The 13,907-nt window shown below is 38.1% G+C and overlaps 1 protein-coding gene and 1 long non-coding RNA gene across 11 annotated transcripts in view; one reads left to right on the top strand and one right to left on the bottom strand.

The window, feature by feature from the left end:
• The window catches only part of RASEF (RAS and EF-hand domain containing), a 209,408-nt gene that overhangs the window by 115,159 nt on the left and 80,342 nt on the right, over positions 1-13,907 (bottom strand). For 2 of the 6 annotated variants that reach the window (XM_077905650.1, XM_077905662.1), the window contains exon 3: positions 2,077-2,169. The exons of the other annotated variants lie outside the window; for them this stretch is intronic. The gene's annotated coding sequence lies outside the window, so the exon portion shown is untranslated. The remainder of the gene's footprint in view (positions 1-2,076; positions 2,170-13,907) is intronic. 6 annotated transcript variants of the gene reach the window in all.
• The window catches only part of LOC144318574 (uncharacterized), a 102,472-nt gene that overhangs the window by 37,935 nt on the left and 50,630 nt on the right, over positions 1-13,907 (top strand). The gene's annotated exons all lie outside the window — the stretch shown is intronic.

The following is a 13,907-nucleotide window of genomic DNA, read 5'->3' as shown; positions in this document are numbered from 1 at the left end:
TGAATGCTTTTTTCCTAACAGTAAAAAGGTTTTATGTGGTCATCAAGAATCTCTCTAATTCCAACGAATCAACTACCAAAGTGGAAGGTACATATTTCTGAATATATTTACTGTTTTCGGTGTCAGTTTGATATCAATCCACAGATCTGTGGTAACACCGGCTTCATAGGTTTACCAAAAAAACATTTTACTACTCACACAACTATATTTATTTAAAGAAAATTACATGTGTATATTCATTTGTAGTAGTTAGCTAGCATTATTAAGGCCTCAGAGCAATTGGCATACATTAGCCTATGCAAATGGATATCTCAATGTAGACAAATGATGACTATGAGAACAACCATATTTAGGTGCCAAAATGGACTCAAAAGAATATAAGGCTAACACTAGTCTCTATGACTCCTAAACCACAGGGCACATGAGCCAAACTCTCCAAGTGCCTCTCACCACCCCTTACCATTTGGCTTGAAGTCAAAGTGTACCACCCTCTCTCATTAGAGCAGACTAATAACTTACTCCTCAAAATTCTTTCCCTAACTCTTCAACCTTTACTTTTCATATAGGCTGAGAGTAAGTATTTGCCAATCCTGCAACACTAGCATTGCATTCTCTACTAAGAGAATGTTCTATATGGATGGTCTGGCATCTTAATTTAAGATGAAAATAGGGATACTGTCACAGATCTTGTATTTTAATGGCACCACAGAGAACAGTATATAAACACCCTAGGGTATGTATGAAGAGGGGAGTTAGAAGAGAAATGTGCACATAGAGCCAGGATCTTAAATGACCCTACCTTCGGTAAAAGAAGAATTTGCATCCACCCAAAAAAAGTAGACACCACAGAAATTGCCCATCTCCCCTTCATATTTTTAATCATAAGTTATCCCTCACACTGCTTTATGACCTAAATTTGTACCACTTGTTTGATCTGAAAAGCCCTAAGTCCAGAATTTCTTTTAAGATGCAACTTAGCAAAGTTGCAGAATCAGGAAGGAGAACAGGCAAATTTTTACTGGAGAAGTGTACATGTACCCTGTCCTCCTGGCATTCCCAAAGGAGCTTGAAACATGAGCTGACATTAAAAACTCACAAGCCACATGAGGAAACAAGGCACAATGAGCAAGAATTGCCAGGAGCAACAAGTGGCAAAGTCAGATGCACAGAGCCTGAAGACATTGGAATTTTTATATACAGAATATAAAATAAGACTATGTCGTATTTCTAAGGAAATTCCAGAAAATATTGGAAGTATGGGCAAATAATGAAAACTATCAAGCTCAGGCAGATTTGAAGAAAGATAAGAAAAGAAAAAGAGAAGAAGAGAAGAGATGGAGGAAAGGAAGGAAGAAAGAAAAAGAAAGGAAGGAAAGAAATCCAAGCATGAAAATGTAATAACTAAAATGTAGAATTCAATTGATGGATTAACTGGCAAATTGCATGCAGTGGAAGAAGTAATGAGCTAGAAATCAAGCTGAAGGTTATATGCAGAATGCAAATGTTTACAAATTTGACAAGATATTGATTCTTCTAAGATAACTTAATGTTTAAATTTTTTTTATTTTATTTTTTAAGATTTTGTATATTATTCATGAGAGACAGAGAGAGGCAGAGACATAGGCAGAGGGAGAAGCAGGCTCCTTGCAAAGAGCCTGATGCAGGACTTGATCTCAGGATCCCACGATCATGACTTTTGCCAAAGGCAGATGCTCAATCACTGAACCACCCAGGCATTCCAAAAAATTTTAATAAGAAAATTTCAGAGAGATTTTGGAAGGAAATTGAGAAAACATTTCTAAATATAGTCCACAAAATGGAACAGGAATGGAGACTAAAATATTGAAAAATAAAATGAGGAGTGTCTCCTTTTATTTGATAAAAATAAAATAGAAAGGTGATGTTATCACAAGAATTGACAGACACATTAATGTAATAGAATGTGTAGCCATTCTATATTCTAATGAGGAGGAAACCTTACTATCTGATATTGAAGCTTCTAAACCAATAACATACTACTTAGAAACATTTCTAATACTGTCTAGGAAATAGTATTAGAAGATTGGCCCAGCTCACAGAAGTCATGCCAAATCTTCACATCACAGGAGTGACCCAAATAAGTGAGAAGGAAGTTTCCTTTCTTGCATCTTTGACATTGAATCTCTTTTCCTAGTAGGAAAAAAGGAAGACAAAATAAATGAATAAATAAATACATACAAGTATAATATTTATACTTAAATATTTAAATATTAACAGCGGATGATTTAGGATGTTGAGAATACATGTAATTATGTTTTCTCAGCATGTTTTTAGTTTCCAAAGAATAATATCAATAGTTAACTTAGAAAACACATTTTAAAATAGAAAATATAGGTGAACATTTAATTAAGTTCAGGGCATTCAAGGCTTTTTTTAAACTAAAAACAATGAAAGAAAACGTAAAGGAAATTAATGTAACTAAATAGTTTATATAATTTGAATATAGTTTTTTTAAAGATTTTATCCATTTATTTATGAGAGACACAAAGAGAGAGACAGGCAGAGACACAGGCAGAGGGAGAAGCAGACTCCATGCAGGGAGCCCGACCTGGGACTCGATCCCAGGTCTCTAGGATCATGCCCTAGGCTCAAGGCGGCACTAAACCGCTGAGCCACCCGGGCTGCCCCTGAATATAGTTTTTAAATGTTAATGGAAAACTTGAAAAATGCTTGCAATAGCTGTGATTGGAAGTTAATATCCTCTATATTGAGAGCTCTTAAAAAGAAATAAAACCTCTGAAATATAAACATATATTTCACAGAAGAATAGAAACAAATAATAAACTTAGGATAAACAAATGTTCTATTAAATGTTCAACTCTGCTGTTAAGGAGCAGCAAAGCAAAATGATGAAGTATAACAATTCTATCAAAGAAGCAAAAATTTTTATTTAAAATTATAATAATGCTCATTGCCAGTAAAATGAGGTTAGATTGACACTTTTACATTCTGCTGGAATATATGCTGTTACCACTTTCTAGAAATCTATTTTGCAATATTTCTGTTCATGCCCCCAATCCAGTAATTCTACCTCTAAGTCTCTATCCTAAGATTTTTCATCGTATTACATATAATAATAAACATTCAGAAACCATCCAATTATCTGTGAGTTTGCACGTAAATTTTATGCAACAATTAAAAATTATTTTTTCAAAAGATATTTAATGAATTCAGGATAGCCTTTCAATGTAGTCAATGAAAATAAAAGTTATAAAACTTCCTTGTGATCATGGTTTTATTCAAATTATTTTTTTAACATATAGAAAAAGGACTGAAAGAAATAGATCAGATGGGAACAGTACTCCTCACTGGGTAGTAGAATTAGGAGCAATTTTTATTTTCTTTCTCTAATTCTATATGTTCTTAATTATTAAAAAAACACATTATTTTTATATCTTAAAAACAAGCAGGAACACCCAGGTAGCTCAGTGGTTGAGTGTCTGCCTTTGGCTCAGGGCCTGATCCCGGATTCCTGGGATTGAGTCCCGAATTGGGCTCCTTGTTTGAAGCCTGCTTCTCCTCCCTCTACTTGTGTTTCTACCTCTCTTTCTGTGTCTTTCATGAATAAATGAATAACATCTTTAAAAATAAATAAGCATTGTGGGGCACTTGGGTGGCTCAGTCAGTTAAGTGTCTGACTCTTGATTTCAGCTCAGGTGACCATCTCAGGGTTCTGAGATCGAGCCCCACGTCAGGCTCCCCACCCAGGGCAGAATCTGCTTGTCTTTCTCCCTCCCCACCACTGCTCCTTCTCTCCAAATAAATAAATAAATAAATAAATAAATAAATAAATAAATAAAATCTTTTAAAAATAAAAATAAGCATTGTATTTAAAAATCCTGGGGGGGAGGAGCAAGATGGCGGAAGAGTGGGGTCCCCAAATCACCTGTCTCCACCAAATTACCTAGAAAACCTTCCAATCATCCTGAAAATCTATGAATTCGGCCTGAGAATTAAAGAGAGAACACCTGGAATGCTACAGTGAGAAGAGTTCGCGCTTCTATCAAGGTAGGAAGACGGGGAAAAAGAAGTAAAGAAACAAAGGCCTCCAAGGGGGAGGGGCCCGCGAGGAGCCGGGCTGAGGCCGGGGCGAGTGTCCCCAGGACAGGAGAGCCCCGTCCCGGAGGAGCAGGAGCTGCACCGACCTTCCCGGGCGGAAAGGGGCTCGCAGGGAGGTGGAGCAGGACCCAGGAGGGCGGGGATGCCCTCGGGTTCCCTGGGACACTAACAGACACCTGCGCCCCGGGAGAGTGCGCCGAGCTCCCCAAGGGCTGCAGCGCGCACGGCGGGACCCGGAGCAGCTCGGAGGGGCTCGGGCGGAGGAAGAGGCTCCATGCAGAGGGGCCTGCGCGGCGGGAGCTGCTCGGGGGGGGCTCGGGCGGCAGCTCCGCAGAGGGGGCTGCGGGGCAGGAGCCCGAATCCACCAGCGCAGGCTCCGGAGCACAGGGCGCCGGGACACAGCCCAGGATCCCGCCTCCCCCGGGACAGGCAGAGGCCGGGAGGGCCCAGGACAGCGAGGACGCTCCTGCCCCGAGCTGAGCAGATCAGCGGCCCCGCCCCGGAGCCTCCAGGCCCTGCAGACGGAGTTCCTGCCGGAGCTGAATCCAGGTTTCCAGAGCTGCCCCGCCACTGGGGCTGTTCCTCCTGCGGCCTCACGGGGTAAACAACCCCCACTGAGCCCTGCACCAGGCAGGGGCACAGCAGCTCCCCCAACTGCTAACACCTGAAAATCAGCACAACAGGCCCCTCCCCCAGAACACCAGCTAGACTGACAACTTCCAGGAGAAGCCAAGGGACTTAAAGTACACAGAATCAGAAGATACTCCCCGGTGGTTCTTTTTTTGTTTTGTTTTGTTTTGTTTTGTTTTGCTTTTTGATTTGTTTCCTTCCCCCACCCCCTTTTTTTTCTCCTTTCTTTTTCTTTCTCTTTTTCTTCTCTTTTTTTTTCTTTTTTTTCTTCCCTTTTTTTTCTCTTTCTCTTTTCTTTCCTTCTTTCTCTCCTCTCTTTTTCTCTTTTTCCCAATACAACTTGCTTTTGGCCACTCTGCACTGAGCAAAATGACTAGAAGGAAAACCTCACCTCAAAAGAAAGAATCAGAAACAGTCCTCTCTCCCACAGAGTTACAAAATCTGGATTACAATTCAATGTCAGAAAGCCAATTCAGAAGCACTATTATACAGCTACTGGTGGCTCTAGAAAAAGTATAAAGGACTCAAGAGACTTCATGACTGCAGAATTTAGAGCTAATCAGGCAGAAATTAAAAATCAATTGAATGAGATGCAATCCAAACTAGAAGTCCTAACGACGAGGGTTAACGAGGTGGAAGAACGAGTGAGTGACCTAGAAGACAAGTTGATAGCAAAGAGGGAAACTGAGGAAAAAAGAGACAAACAATTAAAAGACCATGAGGATAGATTAAGGGAAATAAACGACAGCCTGAGAAAGAAAAACCTACGTTTAATTGGGGTTCCCGAGGGCGCCGAAAGGGACAGAGGGCCAGAATATGTATTTGAACAAATTCTAGCTGAAAACTTTCCTAATCTGGGAAGGGAAACAGGCATTCAGATCCAGGAAATAGAGAGACCCCCCCCTAAAATCAATAAAAACCGTTCAACACCTCGACATTTAATAGTGAAGCTTGCAAATTCCAAAGATAAAGAGAAGATCCTTAAAGCAGCAAGAGACAAGAAATCCCTGACTTTTATGGGGAGGAGTATTAGGGTAACAGCAGACCTCTCCACAGAGACCTGGCAGGCCAGAAAGGGCTGGCAGGATATATTCAGGGTCCTAAATGAAAAGAACATGCAACCAAGAATACTTTATCCAGCAAGGCTCTCATTCAAAATGGAAGGAGAGATAAAGAGCTTCCAAGACAGGCAGCAACTAAAAGAATATGTGACCTCCAAACCAGCTCTGCAAGAAATTTTAAGGGGGACTCTTAAAATTCCCCTTTAAGAAGAAGTTCAGTGGAACAGTCCACAAAAACAAGGACTGAATAGATATCATGATGACACTAAACTCATATCTCTCAATAGTAACTCTGAATGTGAACGGGCTTAATGACCCCATCAAAAGGCGCAGGGTTTCAGACTGGATAAAAAAGCAGGACCCATCTATTTGCTGTCTACAAGAGACTCATTTTAGACAGAAGGACACCTACAGCCTGAAAATAAAAGGTTGGAGAACCATTTACCATTCGAATGGTCCTCAAAAGAAAGCAGGGGTAGCCATCCTTATATCAGATAAACTAAAATTTACCCCAAAGACTGTAGTGAGAGATGAAGAGGGACACTATATCATATTTAAAGGATCTATTCAACAAGAGGACTTAACAATCCTCAATATATATGCCCCGAATGTGGGAGCTGCCAAATATATCAATCAATTATTAACCAAAGTGAAGAAATACTTAGATAATAATACACTTATACTTGGTGACTTCAATCTAGCTCTTTCTATACTCGATAGGTCTTCTAAGCACAACATCTCCAAAGAAACGAGAGCTTTAAATGATACACTGGACCAGATGGATTTCACAGATATCTACAGAACTTTACATCCAAACTGAACTGAATACTCATTCTTCTCAAGCGCACATGGAACTTTCTCCAGAATAGACCACATATTGGGTCACAAATTGGGTCTGAACCGATACCAAAAGATTGGGATTGTCCCCTGCATATTCTCAGACCATAATGCCTTGAAATTAGAACTAAATCACAACAAGAAGTTTGGAAGGACCTCAAACACGTGGAGGTTAAGGACCATCCTGCTAAAAGATACAAGGGTCAACCAGGAAATTAAGGAAGAATTAAAAAGATTCATGGAAACTAATGAGAATGAAGATACAACCGTTCAAAATCTTTGGGATGCAGCAAAAGCAGTCCTAAGGGGGAAATACATCGCAATACAAGCATCCATTCAAAAACTGGAAAGAACTCAAATACAAAAGCTAACCTTACACATAAAGGAGCTAGAGAAAAAACAGCAAATAGATCCTACACCCAAGAGAAGAAGGGAGTTAATAAAAATTCGAGCAGAACTCAACGAAATCGAGACCAGAAGAACTGTGGAACAGATCAACAAAATTAGCGCAATTCTAAAATGCTTTGGATCCATGATGGACTATGAGAAGTAGTATCAAGAAATCTTCAGAGGAAAAAAAAAATCTTCAGAGAAGAATAAAAACTGGCTTGTGAGGACAGGATCCATCATATCCAGGATTTACTAACTGTGATGAAATCTGCTATAAATGGATATATGTCTACCACAGTAACTGATACATGGTAACGATCCAAACATACTGATTTAATTAATAGCCATTTTGTCAGTTTCCCAAGCTACAATGATTAAAAAACCTCCAATTTTTGCTTAAAAAAAAAATCCTTATGGGTTTAAGTCAATTTTCATCAAATATATAAGAAATAAAATAAAGTATGTATATAATAATCTAATACCTAAAGAGAAAAGAACTGTGTTATCTTTAGTGAATAAAATGTCTTTGTTACAAAAACCACTATGCCCTCAATAGAACTTGAATGTAAAATTTACATGTGAAGAAATGCAAAGAGTAATAGATGAATAAAGATAAAACCAAGTAATAAAAAACAGGAGTATTAAAGTAATCACACGACATCTTTTTTTCTCTACCAAGTCAGTGATGTTCACTTTGTCCCCACCCCAAAGAACAGTGACTGGCAAGAGTATCATGAACAGGCATTCTCTTCCACTCCTGATGGAGTATAATATGTTAATTCAATCATTGAAATCATCTGGAAATGTGAATCAAGATATTAAGGTATTTCATGTGGTTAGACCCAGAAATCTCCCTAATTCTAGCTTAAATACATAGTCATAAAAGAAGTGGCAGGAGTCTCCATGCACAAAGATCATTGGGGCAGTATTTAGTTTCAAATTCTAGAAACCTTTAACTGTTCAACACTTGAGAGATGGATAATAAATTTTGCAAACATTAACCTGATGTTAATTGCAAGTTTTTAATAATGTGGGAAAATATTTGCTAAAATGTTAAAGGCAGGGACACTTGGGTGGCTCAGTCCATTAAGCGTTTGCCTTCAGTTCAGGTCATGATCTTAGGGTCCTGAGATCAAGCCCCAAGTCATGCACCCTGCTTAGCAGGGAGTCTGCTTCTCTCTCTTCCTCTGCTCCTCCCCCTGCTCATGTTTTCTCACTCTCTCTCAAATAAATAAATAAAATCTTAAAATTAATAAATAAATTGTAATAAGTAAATAAATGAAATGTTAAAGGCAAAAAAGTTACAGCTGTTGGGTGACTGGGTGGCTCAGTCGGTTAAGTATCTGCCTTGGGCTCAGGTCATGATCCCAGAGTTCTAGGATTGGGTCTGCATTGGGCTCTGCTCAGTGGAGAGTCTGCTTCTCCCTCTGCCCCTTCCCCCTCTCATGCTCTCTCTTTCTCTGTCTCTCAAATAAATAAATAACATCTTTTAAAAAGTTACAACTATTAAAAATGTGCGTATGAAAAACAATTAGAAGCAAATATACACAAATAGTAATAGCTCTAACAAAGAAACAAGGAAAACACACTGGAATTTTTCTTAACCAAAGGATTAGCATTCCAGAGTGACTGAAGGTGAAATTTGAAACTGTAGTAACAGGGACCATTTTGGAATTCCCTTCCAAGACTTCATTTCTAGTTTTACCTTTCCTTTTAATGTTGACTTATGTCAAAATTTTCCAAGGATGAGGATTCAAAAAACTTGAGATAATTCAGAGAAACCACAGCCTCCTGCCAACTTATTCAAGAAATGTCAGACTTCTTAATTTATTCATACACTTTGCCTATCAGAATTCAATTTGATGAGGTTTTTATTGGTCAGCTGCAACTGGGTTTTGTTGTTGTTGTTGTTTATTTTTTAATTTAATCACAGGGGTCATGCTCCTTGGTGTGTTTTTCTACTAAACGAGCTATTACACAATTCAGAGCCTGCTGACCTTGGGAGGATTCATGGTGTTTCCCCAAATTCTTATGTACTGTGCCAGATCCTGCAGGTGCAAAAGGTAGCCTAGCTTTACAAGTTGTCTAAGGAGACAAGGTTTCATTGTAGAAATATTGGGGAATAAACAGTATGTGCTACAGGCATTCAGAGTTGTGCTTTTTAATAAACATTCTCATATTTTTCATAATGGTCTCTCTGATAACCATTATGACCCATGCTTTGTAAGTAAGGTAACTGGGCCTCAGAAAATATGTAACTTTTCCAAAATTCATGTAACTAATGAGCAGGCATATATTATCCCATTTTTCCCCTGCTACTCAGAGAACACTTCACAGAGAAGGGTTTTGACAAAAAAAAAAAAAAAAAAAAGGAATAACACATCAATAGGTGAAAGGACAGATATTCTATAAACAAATTATAATCCATGTGATATTTTTACCTCATAAATTGATTAATGACTGGAATCAGTTTAGTAGGATATTTTTCTCCTTATGAAGTAGAAAGTCTAAGGTCATCAAAAATAACTATAGTCTTTTTTTTTAAAGATTTATTTATTTATTTATTTATTTATTCATGATAGATCTAGAGAGAGAAAGAAAGAGGCAGAGACACAGACGGAGGGAGAAGCAGGCTCCATGCCAGGAGTCCGAGGTGGGACTCGATCCCGGGACTCCAGGACCGCGCCCTGGGCCAAAGGCAGGCGCCAAACTGCTGAGCCACCCAGGGATCCCCAATAACTGTAGTCTTAAGCAAATATCTAAAGTCTCTCAGTTACTCTTTTCAAAGATCACAATATTAAACTGATTCCTATACCTTCTGGTTTATAAAATGAAAAGGAAGAGAGTGAATTCAAGTGATGATGCTTCAAAAAGATTCTTGAGAAAATATCAGACTCCCAATTTACATCATACTCACCATTTGCCGTGTTTTTAACACATTATCACACCAAGTACTATTCAACTAGACTTTTCCAGGCTAGTAACATTGAAAAATTTTATTTATAAAGCAAATAAAAAGTTGAAGAAAAGGCAGTAGCCTCCCTCCACAGGGAGTGGTCGAGATAAAAGTTCTGTTTGTCCAGGCATTTATGCGTAGACTTCACTGCACTTTGGTCTCCACACTGGGCAAGATTCACCAGACTCCTTTGGAATATTCACAAATCAGAATCAGATTCAAACTAGAGGAATAAAAATGTGTCACCCTCCAAATCATCTCACCTTAGAAATATGAAGAAGTCAACTGCTGTTCATGAATTTTCTTTCTATTTCCTTTGGGGTGTGGAAGCAGCAGCTGCTTCCCTGAGAGACTGGACACCTTATCTGAAGCCTACACTCCCCCTGCTCCCCCCACCCCGACTTGGTGAGCTTCCATGTTACAGAAGTCAAACTCCCTCATACTTACGGAATCCTGTGACCCTTGTACCTTCGCACAGTGCCATTTGCTACTGGTCATCTTACTATAGTTGGTGGACAATTCCTCTCCCAAAGTGTGAGAGAATGATAGCTACTGAAAAAATCGTCATTTGATCTTTCCAGAATGGTGGGATAAATGCATGGTATTAACTTTTTCAATTTGATTTCATCAAAATTATGATGGGAAAAGTCTCTAGTTATTTGTGATTAGCCTTGAGGTTCTGAACAAGAGGAGGGAGGGAAAACATTTCCAGACCTTTCCATGAGTTGTGCCAGAACACACTATGTTAGAAACTGGAAAGTCTAGCTTCTATTACTTTCTGTGTGCCAGTTAATAGATCACTTAATGGCTCTGGGCCTTAGTTTATTCAACTGACAAATGTGGATGATGAGTGCTTGATGAAACACCAAATAATATAACACAAATAAGACAATAGAATGCCCTCTGTAAACTGATGGGCGATACATAAATGAAAGGTATATGTAAATGAGAAGCTTGTCATTATTACCTGTTTCCTGCTTTTTAACTAAAGCTTTAATGGCTTTATCTGTAATCTGGCATCCATTAATGGAAAGTCCTTGAAGGCTGGAAGTTTACCAAGAGAAAAAAAAGTTACATCTCAATAATGTCCCTATTTAAAAAGAATTCATGCCAAAAGCTTGTGGTTCTTTAGTTTTTCAAATAGCCTTAAAATATTCAAAGAGGATTTTTATTTTGGTAAACAAGGCACTTTAATTTTGGTGTATCAGCTTTGGAGGGCAGCTCAATAAATCAGGCACAAATATTTATCTTTATTTGTTGGATTTCTTTTCTGTAACTTTTTGTTTTTTTAGAAAATGTATTTTCATTTCAAATTATTTTATCAAGGCTTTGGTTGTATCCAAGGAACACGGTTGTATAAGGGTTATGGAATATTCCTGCGTGGTCGTTTAAAGTACAGTTTCTATCATCATCCCCATGTTATTAAGCCAAGAATAGTTTCCCATCAATTAAAGAAGTATATAATTACATCATGATCCTTATAAAAATTCTCTATACTCAATACCAGGCCAGGTTTCTGTTAGAAATTAACAAAGAAATGAAATACAACGAGTCTTACATAGCCTTTGATTTTAGATTTACCACCATATATACTGGGACATAAAAGCAATAGTGCTTTTTATATGGCACATTCCTTCCCATTGGTTGCACAAAATCAGAAAGGCTAAAAAAGCATCTTACCTGATACCAGATTACACTAGTAGTAGGGATTCTTTCTAAAACCAAGGCTCAATATAAAGTCCTCATCTTAAAATATCCTATAAGGGAAATTTTCATGTTGAGAAGCATGACTTAAGGACTCTTAATAAAGTCACATGTTATAGAAATGTGTATTTTACATAATTGCTTGGAACAAAGGAAGAATACTAAGGCAATAGCCCCGAAGATGGAGATATTTCCCTTCCCATCAGGCATGCCATCTGCAATTTTGAAGCAGGTTATGAAGGACTTGGAAGTTGTGCCATTTTCTTTACACAGACAACTAGAAGAAATTATTGATATTTCTCAGTGCAGCCATTTCTTTTTTTTTTAAGATTTTATTTATCTATTCATGAGAGACACAGACACACACAGAGAGGCTGAGACACAGGCAGAGGAAGAAGCAGGCTCCACGCAGGGAGCCGGACATGGGACTTGATTCAAGGTCTCCAGGATCAGGCCCTGGGCTGAAGGCAGCGCTAAACCTCTGAGCCACCTGGACTGCTTTCAGTGTAGCCATTTCTTAGTTTTCATCTGTTATATACATATGGACACATTTAACAATGGATTCCTGTATTATTTCACCTTTTAGGAAACCAGTAAGGACACTGATATCCTCAAAATGATACTAAATGTATTTCCCAAACAGTTCTTATGGACCCTGCTTGCAGAAATTACATTTGTGATGATTGACAATACATCTAATTTTCCTGCTTGGGATGGAAAAGTCATAATGCCTCATTGCCTTCTGCATCTGAGATATATTGACGTCAAAGATTCTGATGATTTCAGATTAAAAATTCTGAAAGAAGCCTTACATACTGTCAGGAGAGTTATCAACCTCATTAGAGCAAGGGATTGGGTAGTTGAAGAGGCAAACCAGTTTTTAGAAAACTTAAACTATTTTGGCCACAACTCTACTCTAGAAAAAGGAATTAAGATCAGGTCAATGATGATATCAGAATGGTTGTTCAAAATTGTCTTGTTTCTTTTTCCTTCCAGAAATGTGCTAGGATTATAATTCCCCATTCATTGGAGCTTGTTGCTTGCCCATGAAATATAATCAGTTGCTTTAGGATCCAGCCCATACGTCACCACATACCCTTTCTCTTCTTCTATGACAGTTGCCAGTGCTCCAGACAGTGCTTGCTTTTCAAGTTTGGGCTCTGGTCTGTGCCAGATGAAGCTATGTAATGGAGCATCCAACCAATCCAAGGTTGACATGAGCAAGAAATAAACCTTTTAAGCTACTGAGATCTGCTAGTTCTTTGTTATAATGTAATCTAGCTCTCTCTTGACTGATTCAAGGACTATGTCAACTTTCTATCACCAGAGTACCTCAACAAGTAGAACTCTACGGATAATCAGAAACATTGCAGAACTCTTTTACATGCCTCTTAAACTCAGATGACCCTTAAAATTTAAATGGCAATCTGTAATCCTTTCCTCACTGCCATAAACAACACCAATGATAAAAAAGCCTGCCAGGGTGACCTCTTGCTTTAGGAACAAAGGAAGTAATACAATATCAATTCAACTTAAGAGCCTCTGGGAAATCCAGAATGCCTTGATCTTGATACCCATCAATCATTATCTGATAAAGAGACCTTTTAGAGTTCTGATTCTACTTATACACCTCTATTAGGGCTCTCAGCTTCTGTTACCATGAAAACAAAAAGTCACAACCATTAGGATGTTAAAGATGATCTTTGCATTCAGAAACAGCCTTTATATTAGACTTGCTTTGGGGTAGATATAATTTTTGCTTTAATTATGCAATTTGGAATTACTTCACTTTGTCGGGGATGGGATTAACTTTTGCATGAAAAGTATTTATGAGATGAATTATTTGTAAAGATTATGTTCTGATTTTTCTGAAGAGTATAATATTTCAAGGCAATATATCAGTAAGTATAAATGTACCAATTAATATATGTGTATCAGTTGATATATAAATATAAATATACCATAGATGTACACATACTTGCATATATTAATATACTTATCAATACATGCAAAAGGCTTTATGCATGTTTATGTGGCTCATTATGGGTGAGGAATCCATTGCTTTCATCTGAATCTCAAAGAAGTTGTTATCCATAACATTGTAACTACTTCTCTACCATGGGCCAAATGTTGCCTGACATCTGATTTTGTAAACAAAATTTTACTGGAACATGACTAGGCTCATTTACATACATATTATCTATGGCTGCTATGAAGGCAGAGTTGAATAG

The sequence above is a fragment of the Canis aureus genome, chromosome 1 (genome assembly GCF_053574225.1).
Source record: "Canis aureus isolate CA01 chromosome 1, VMU_Caureus_v.1.0, whole genome shotgun sequence".
Classification (NCBI taxonomy): domain Eukaryota; kingdom Metazoa; phylum Chordata; class Mammalia; order Carnivora; family Canidae; genus Canis; species Canis aureus.
Note: the sequence above shows the minus strand (reverse complement) of the source record. Positions and strands in the feature narration are given on the sequence as shown.